At 34.4% G+C, this 9665-nt stretch overlaps 1 pseudogene across 1 annotated transcript; it reads right to left on the bottom strand.

The window, feature by feature from the left end:
• Positions 1-124: 124 nt before the first annotated feature.
• On the bottom strand, positions 125-9614 carry LOC147406722 (RNA cytidine acetyltransferase 1-like; annotated as a pseudogene). The gene is made up of 18 exons (XR_015175718.1): positions 9338-9614; positions 9163-9254; positions 8685-8856; positions 8486-8608; positions 7425-7592; positions 6416-6525; positions 6178-6310; positions 5988-6081; positions 3371-3499; positions 2741-2920; positions 2519-2627; positions 2361-2430; positions 2139-2286; positions 1904-2032; positions 1515-1640; positions 1255-1320; positions 824-1169; positions 125-542 (listed from the first exon to the last, which is right to left on the bottom strand). The product of XR_015175718.1 is annotated as an RNA cytidine acetyltransferase 1-like (transcript).
• Between the last annotated feature and the right edge of the window lie 51 nt (positions 9615-9665).

The following is a 9665-nucleotide window of genomic DNA, read 5'->3' as shown; positions in this document are numbered from 1 at the left end:
GTATGGAGGCCAAAATTGCAGTTTCACATTTTTCAAATGTATACTTTGTTCTATTTGTAATAAAAGATCAAACTAATTTGAACTTGGTATTGGGTAATTAACGAGAAACCAAGTTGCACCACCCCATAAGTGCCATAGTCCCGTGGCTCCAAATCTGGTAAGGGTAGGGCTGGGGTTTGGGGAATGGTCAAGGCAACAGTCAACAGGTTTACAGTCTCACTGCATCTACAAGGCATTCGACCCCTGAAATATCACTTGCAGGTAGGGTCTATCTCGCTACTGTTGTTAGATCTTGGTCGAAGGCAAGAACAAACCTAGTTGAATTTTTTATTACAATTGACGACTCTGCATAGCTGATCTTAGTAAGTCTTAATCCAACTGGGATAAAACAATTAGATGCAGTTTACGTTCATGACCCTTCAAAACTAAAATGGGCAGCCAACTACTTACGATAGATGCTCTAATGAACGGAACACACCTCTAACTGTATAAGCACAAGCTCATTTTTATCCTGATTCATCAGATTTAATTTGATGTGAATCCTGAGAAGAAGAATTTTCCTTCTTTAGTTTCCTGTTGTCTGGCTTTACTTTCAAAAGGATAAAAAGGATATTTTTTAGCACAAAAGTTCAAACAAAACCAAGGGATAATCACGGAAATAGAAAAGTTATAAATTCAAATAGAAAACCAAACTAGATAAATAAGATTTCTTTTTCTCCTTTTTTTTTTGAAAAATCACAAATTATAAAGGATACGATAAAACAAAACTTCTTGTTATGTGTCAAAATTGGGGCACCTCTCCCTGTATAATTAGTTAATTAACCTTAATTATCCATTTTCTTTCCTCTTCAACTGTAGCAGTTTCAACAGAGCCTCTTTTCTAACGATAGCACATAACAGCAGAATGAAGCTTATGATTTCTTCCTTTTGTTTGATCGGGATCCACTGCTGTCCTTTCGTCTTTTCTTGTTGCTTTCAAAGGTTTCTTTCTGCTTTCCACGTTTCTCCATTTTATTCCCTTTGGATTTAACACTAATGAGACCACTCGAGGGTATCTTCGCTGACCCACTTTGCAGAGCATTCTCAAAATCAGCTTCTCTATCCAAAATAGCATACTGTTGCAGTAACTCTGGATTCATCAAACCCTTGGTATTGGCTTTCATTTTGTCCTAAATATGGTAATAAAATCAATTTGATACTTGCAAAAAAGTTTTTTTTTTTTTAAAGACTCACAAAATTAGCTAATTTGCAAACCTTGACTTCTTTTGCAGCATCATTGAGATCATCGTCCACTGATACATTGTGGGGTACTATCACAACCTGGACAAAATACAGAAAAATTTGGTCATAGAAGTCCCAAATCTAGTTTGTGATTGATCGATCACGAAGGGCGTAATGTATAATTATATAGTCAAATTGGGGGTCATGGATTTCGATCACCAGAGTACTTATTGAACTTTTCATTATTAACTACAAAAGGAAAGCAATCAGCTTTACTAGTTGCATCAACTTACTTCTTTAAGTCGAGGTAGAGTCGAGTCAAATTCCTTGGATGCAACACTCTGTAGATACTTGTGGAACTTCTTCATAACTTTTATGAACAATGACAATATTTGCTGCCTCTCTAATTTCATCGCTCCCTGTAAAATCAAGAAGCCAAATAAGGTTTTAAAAGTAGTTGTATATTTGATCAATGGGGGGTGCAGACACTAAGGTTAATGGATTGGGTCCAAACTTATCAGATTAGATCAGTAACAATTTCAAGTCCAGTAACAAATTTCCAAGGTCTACACCTGATCCAATGAACCAAATACCTCGATCCAGGCAAAATGTTATTGGATCAGATCATATCGAAGCTAATTGGGTCGACCCAATCATTCATTAGATAGGTCTAGTAACAGACCTCGATATACGTGATATCTTGGTTTTGCAAACCGATACAGAGTAGAACAGAAGCCTGAGTATAGGACAATGTAACTGGAAGCTTCTCCTGGAAGTACTGGTCAGCAAGGATTGGTACAATGTCTAGGATCTACAAAGGTACGCAACATTAGTGACACGGAAAAATATCAAAAAAGTAAAAATAATGCATAATAACGACCAGTAGAAAACCACAATGAGCAGTTTGGCAATCTTACCATAGGAAAATCTATTATATTGTTGGTATAAGCTTCCAATCTCTTCATGTCATATGGTGATAGTATGTCATTCGGTGATGTTAGAACTCCATTTGAGGTGGATAACGTAGGTTCTGGTTCTGTGAAGTTGATCTTCAGGGCCAAGATACTAGTAACATTATAAGTAAAGTGAGTATTTTGAATGCAAATTCATAACTGAATTAGTATGTATTTTTAACTGACCTCATAGCAAGCTTATACTCCATTGCTCGAAAAATAGAACGTGAGAGTCTGGTAAACCTTCGCCTGAAATCTGGGAATAGCACACAAACTTATGAGATCACACAACGCACTCGTGAATCTGGACTGAGCAAATTTGTTCCTTCGTAGCATTGACTCACCTTGATAAAATGGATTGAAAAAGCCCCACTGATCCGATCCACCGACTTCAATATAATCATTCGTTAATGGTTTAATGACCATGCATGTATGCTCACCAGTCACAGTACTCTGATGCATTAAAAGATTATGAATTAATATTTCAAAAGAACCCTTTTTATTAGATCAAATAACCACAATGTAATGGGAAAAAAAAAGAATAAAATAAATAAAGCAATCCTAACTGGAATCTGGCCAATGTAGAAAGGAGCAAACTTGTGTTTCCTCCAAAAGCGAAAAAGATCTAACGTCAGTCCAAATGAAACACCAATATAATGGAGTTTTTCTGGTTGTCGCTCACAAAGATGCACAAGCAGAGGAGGAAGGTTTGCTCTCGGCTTTATATTTTCCTTTAGCAATGAAACCTGCAAACATGATACTCTAAGTTAGAATTTAATCACAAATTATTTGAAAACAATGACTTGTGGAAATGATGAAGATACAAAACTAGCCAAACGATCTCTGAGACAAAATTAACATATCAAATAATCCTCCTAACTACATTAAAAGTAGGTGGATTTGTGTTATTAAACTCAAGATGATATCAACTGAAATTCTTTCAGACACTGATGCCTCTTGAATTTCACTTGCACCTAAGCATGCAATATTTGCCAAAAAAGAACTAAACTAATATTTGCCAAAAAGAACTAAATTGTGGACAGGTTATAAAATGAATTCCTAGTTCAAAAGAACACTTTCTTCTTCTTTTGGGCCAAACACAAATGTTTGCAAATAAACTTTGTAAGACAATCAACTAAAGCTACACTTTGAAAAAGACAGAAACAGAGCATCATTTGCTAGTTCATAAAATGGACCTTCTCTGCAGCTTCTGTAACTTTGACAGGGGACCTCCCCTCAGGCTTTTCATCATCTATCTCTGTGATAGGAGTCAATTGCCCTTCAAAGTACCTGCAGACACAAAATTTGTAAATGCCATCCAATTTGTGCAGTCAAACAAAACTCCATTTGTTTTCAAAAGAGTTTCGTTTAAAACACGTTCTGATTGATTAAAAAAAAACTAAACCGTTTCAAATAAATCATTTTAACGTTTTTTTTTTGAATTTTTTTAACGTTTTAAACACACTTACAAATATATATATTAAAATTCACTTTTTTGTAGGCCCGTGGTTAATTTCTATTGCCTTAATGTTGTTTAATATGGGATCTGATGATAAGTTCTCGATGTTATAGTTTTTTTTTTGTTTTTTCGGTAGTGTGTTTGTCAACAACAAATTTTACAAATCTATCTCGAGATTCGTGAAATAAGATTGCAAATGAATTTATTGATTTTAATGAAAATAGGAGGTACAGATCTCAGTTTTATCCTCTGATTAATAGTCAAGTACAAAAATAGCGGTGACATGTGTAACTTTCTTCTCTCCTGGTTTCGCCCATAATTGACTGAGTAGGTTGCTTTAATGGTGGCTTTGTCGTGCTTGATCTTCTATAGAGTCTGTGTAGATTTCTTCTCTCCGTAATTTGCGTTTGATCGGCTAAGAAGTTTTCTTTGATGGTGACTTTGTTGTGCTTGATCTTCTGTACAGTCCTTTCGTGGATTCTTTCTCACCGTGTTTCGTACTTGATTGGCTAAGAAGGATCTTTAGCTCTATTGGTGGTTTCTTGGATTGCTTGATCTTCTGTGGAGGCTATCTGTAGATTTCTTCTCTCCAGGCTTCACGCTTGATTGGCTAAGAAGAATTCTTTGACTTCTAGATAAAGACTTTTAGGCTTGATCTTCTCTGGAGGCTTGTTGTAGATTTTCTTCTCTCCTAACTTCGCGTTTGATCGGCTGAGAAGAATTTCTTGGTTTTCAGAGAAGGGGTTTTATGTTTAATCGAAATTCAAGTCTCTCTTGAAGAACCTTGCTTCGTATCTAAAGGGCTTGAGAGGTTCTTTTTCTCTAGAAGGAAAACTTGTCTTCTGAGAGAGTGTGATCCCGGTCCCCTTTCCAAATGAAGGAGACTTAAGTATTTATAGACTGAAAGTCATTTAATCTTTCAACTATATTCTGACTTAAAGAGCTTTAATTGACTTGTTTAAAGGCTAAATTCGTCCAAATCCAATTTTAAGGATTTTATAGATTGTTTGTGGGCAAAACTCATTTATTTAGGTCTAAGGCCCAACACTTCATATGTGGATCACTTGACTTTGTTTAGATCATGGGCTTTATCTACGAAAACCCAAACCATAGTCACTTAATGACCCGAATTTATGTAAGCCCAACTTTGAATTTTATGGACTTTCTTGATAGTTTGGTAAGTTGTAGCCCTTCGTCCCCCCTTTAAAATTTTGATGCCCACAGTGTTATTTTGCTCAAAAGATACATTGATAGTTGACTTTTTTTAGTGTCATAAAATTATATTTCGTGTGAAAACATGTTATCATGCATAGATACAAATAGTTTTTTTTTTTTCTCAAAAATATATTGGAAACTTAAAATAAATATCTTATGTATTATACACTAGAATTCACTCTTGCCTACGGCATGGACATCTTTTCTCGGGTTAAGGTAAAAGAAAAAAAAATAAAGTTGGAAAGGTATTATTATAAAAAATTGAGATAAAAGGGGTAAAAGATGAAAAACAATAAAATGGATGAATGGTAAAGAGAAAATATAGAAAAGTTAGAGGAGGAGAAGAATAAATGAAATAAGGTGGATCCCAAGTAACTATGGCTTGATGGAAGGGGTATTATTAAAAAAATTGAGATTAAAGGGTAAGAGATGAAAAACAATAAAGTGGATTAAAGGAATAAAAGAAAAAATATAATAAAGTTAGAGGAAGGGGCATCTTCTTTCAGTTAAGGGGGGTAAAAGTGAAAAAAAAAAAAAAAAAGAGTTGGAAGGGTATTAATAAAAAAATGAGATTAAAAGGGTAAAAAGATGAAAACTAATAAATTCGATATAAGGGGTAGAAGAAAAAATATAATAAAATTAGAGGTGAAGAATAAAGGAATTAAAGTGGGTCCCATGAAACTATAGCTTGATGTGAGGTTTAACCCATAAAACTATTATAAAAAAGTTGTGATTAAAAGGGAAAAAGATGAAAAAATAATAAAGTAGATTAAATGGGTACAAGAGAAAATATAATAAAGTGAGGGGAGTTGAAGAATAGTGGGTCTCAAGAAATTATAACATGAAATGACAATAAAGGGTAAGAGATTAAAAACAATAAAGTATTCTTATTTTCATGTAGAATATAGTCGGTTTTGACTATCAGTCTCTCAAATACCTACTCCACTGTGCGGTAGAACACTGGTGATATTCATTTACACACTCCATCTTTTTCCTGATAACAATCAGGGAACTGAGTTCCTATGTACATACAAAGACAGCCTATCTAAACATTATCAAGCAATGACATATTTAACCACGTCAATAACAACAAAATGCATCACAGATTCATTCCCAAACTAGGGATGGAGAACACAGACCTTATATTCAAGACTATCAAAACCCTTGATGACGAACTCAAATAAAGTCTTTAAATTCTCTGGACTAGGTGCAGTTACAAAAATATTTGAATACCTGGAAAAAAGAAATGCACACAATTGCATTGTTAGATATTTATAAAAAAAATTATTACAGAAAAGCAAGAATCAGAAAAAGTCCAAAGCCTATAACCCTGCAGCAATGGCTCCTGCAATTGAAAGACCAATTGCAGCCGATTTCCCACGCCCACGCGCAGCAAGCAAAGCAACTGTGCTCCGAGTGTCTTATCCGGTATTGAATCAAGAAATGTAATAACAGCTTTTCCCTATTCAACACAATAACTATCAGCTGAGACTAGAAAGGTTTCTCCAAGTGGTAGGCAACACAACAAGAGCATAAGAACTTCATAATAATGACGGGTAATTTATACCTGGTCCAACGTACAACATTTCCTAATTAACAGCCCACAGGAAAATCATCATTAAGTTGCTCCTTTAGATCCTTCAAGTCCCGTTGTGTTTCAGAAAGCCCCTCAACGTCCTTCAACCACCAACCAGGAGAAATACAAGAAATAAGATAAGAAGAATCTTAAAAACATCAACAGCCTACACTTGAACAAGATATTGATGTTTTATAGAATGAAATTGTTCAACGATTTTGGTCAGAATTATTTAAATCAACAAGCATGAATGTGATACGAGCATCAAAACTCCATAATTTTAACCTTTTTATTTTAGTGCAAGGTGAAACATTTTGGTATATTTCAGAATATTCAACTAAAATGTTAAAAATTGCAGAATTTTAGCTGATGACATGCTTCCACTGAGAGTCCAGTAACCCCCAATTACCTGTTCATATCACCACCCCAAATACTCTAAAACTAATCTTGAATTTTTCAAAAATCAAAATCATCCCACTTCAGCATTTGAGGGATTCGAAGCTAAGGCCCTGCTTGTGCACTACAAATCATTTGCATTTGCAAATGTTTTGCAATGCATATGGTTTGCGATGAATGATTTACACATTGCTTGGTAACCATTGGGAAATCTCTAGCAAATCTTTTTTTGGGACTGGTTGATCTTTGCAATAAAAATTCTCATTGTGATTTTGCAAATGATTTGCGGCACCTTTTGTGCTGCAAATCATTTGCTGAAATTTCTTAAGAATTTAGGTGATCCATGCAAATCATTTGCATTGAGTAACCAAACACAAGTCAAATTAATTTCACAAAATTATCCATTTGAATCTTGTTTGGAGAGGTTTCTCCAATGGTAGCCAACAGTGGAGACACCCTGTTAGTGTACGTAGAAGAGTTTGTTTTACTAAAGGACTCCCAGGAATATTGGGCCAGATTCATTTGAACTAATGGAACACCAAAGCAACGTGAAAAAAATCATTACAAAATCAGAAATTTCCTCCAACAATGAGTAAAAATTTACCTCTGTAATTGCAGTAATTGACCTTATGTGTGATGAAATTGGTAAAATATTCAGTTCATCGTCCATAACCACACATGTTTCGCATGATGAAAGAGACAATAAGAAGCGTTCGTTAAACCGTCCAGTTGCCTCAGAATGGGATTCAGTCCGAAACCTCTCATGAACATCCTGAAACCAGTAAGAGTATTATTAATAACAACTATTGGCAAACATAAACTTTTTCTTGTTCACAGAAAAATAGGGGGAAAAAACCTTCTTTTTTTTTGCGAAAGGTGTATTTGTCAGCATTTGATTTAATTAGAAACTAACAGAGAGGAAAATGATTTTCCTAGTTGGTATAAAGGAAAATGATGTTCCTATTTTGGTCGACTGAACAGGAACCAACTTCCCTTTCGGAAAAAGAAGCCATGATATTGAATTGTTGTCTCCTCGTGACACAAAACTTTGTTGGGGGTCAAGGACCATCAACCCATGAATGTTTAATCCACATTTTCATAGTATTACACACAAAAAATTCAGCATGATCGGCTTCAAATACTTTTCATAGGTGATTTCTAGTCATTTGGGCTTTGTTGCTTGGTTTTAAAGCATAATCAATATATATATATATATATATATATATATATATATATATATAGAAGGGTAATAATATTAGAGAGCTTATTGCCACACCAACTTTTACTAACGGCACCCCAGGATGTGTGCCGATTCCTTGTGATTTACATATGTATTGGGTGCTCTTAGCAAAAATTGGTGTGGCAATATAATCTCTATAATATTAAAGGACCTCCAAAGAAGAAAATAGATATAACATGTAACAATTTAGATATAAATATTTACCGATTTCAAGCATTCTTCATTGGAGTAATTAGATCAAATAAGAAAGAAGAAAAATAATTACATTCAAAGAGAAGGGAAAAATCCTTAAACTGACAAAGTTACATAGTAAAAAAACCAAACAACAAAAAAAAAACATGGTTTGTAAGATCCAAATTTTGTGAATTTGATTTAGTAACCACAAGAATGTCTAATTTTAGTAATAGAAGGTATATGATACAAACCATAACCATGGTGCAAAGACTGGTGAGGGAGGATAGGGAACGAAGCAGAAGTATGACCAATCCTCTGCCTTCCACCGTTTCTATTGTTCTTGCAAGTAAATTCGGGGTCACTGCCTCAAAATCCTAAAATAAAATATAATTAGAAAAGAAAAAATAGATTAAACCCACTTTAATAAATGAAATTTTCTTAACATAATACCTGAAGAATACACATGTCAAATGTATTTCCAAGGATTCTTTCAGAATCTTTGTACAAACAATATGTCAACCCTCCACTTTCAACAAAACGCAAAAAAGGGTCAACATTCTCAGGAATTAGCAATCCTTTTTGCACCATCTTTTTTATCTGCTTTGCACGTTTTTTCTTGTGACTGAAAAAAAAATCATCCAAAAACCCCACTGGCATTAACAATTCTTTGTCATAATGAGGATCATAGATGAGACCATGGTTTAAAATATTAGAATGCATCGTTCAATACAAATCGGTATTGGTCGAGACCGATACAAAACATTGAATGTTTCGTACATGTATGAGTTTGTAGTGAATGTATCGACCAATACCATATCATTTTTTCATTAATCTACCTTTCAAAAAAAAAAAAAAAATTTCATTAATCAAAACATGTAATCTATAGTGATATTTCACAACCTTGGACAAGACTATATAGAATTTAAACCTGCTAAGCTCTAATTTATCCTTGTAACACCATAAAGCAGTCGGTTGTGACTTCCCAACGGATTTGCTAAGCATCTCGCGAAGATTAACGATCTGCAAGACACAATAGGATTAAAATTTTGAACTAAATAAATAGTGTTTTTCAAATGTGGGATATATAATTGATAGAAGAATACCTGGTCACGAAATTTATCTCCAACAATGACGAACATCGATCGATGTCTAGTTTTAACGCCATTTTCTATTAGAGTTCTGATACGTTCGTCGACTTTCTTTCTCATTCTCTCTCTTTGGCTTTCTAGTATGAGTATAAGCTTATCAACTAGAGACGGTGAGAGACGCACCTAAGAGCTGCACACAACGGAGTTGGATCAATGGAGCTCTTTTTAATCGTTTTTTTTTTTTTCTCAAATTTGTATTCGAGTGTGGATTTAGGGTTTAGGGTTTAGGTTTACCTAAACCCTCGTATGAAGAATCTCTTGTGTTTTAAAAGCGGACCGGATT

This window comes from Akebia trifoliata, chromosome 3 (assembly GCF_017979445.1).
Source record: "Akebia trifoliata isolate Shusen 1 chromosome 3, ASM1797944v1, whole genome shotgun sequence".
Classification (NCBI taxonomy): domain Eukaryota; kingdom Viridiplantae; phylum Streptophyta; class Magnoliopsida; order Ranunculales; family Lardizabalaceae; genus Akebia; species Akebia trifoliata.
The sequence above is the reverse complement of the archived record's forward strand: the minus strand, read 5'-3'. Positions and strand labels throughout refer to the sequence as shown.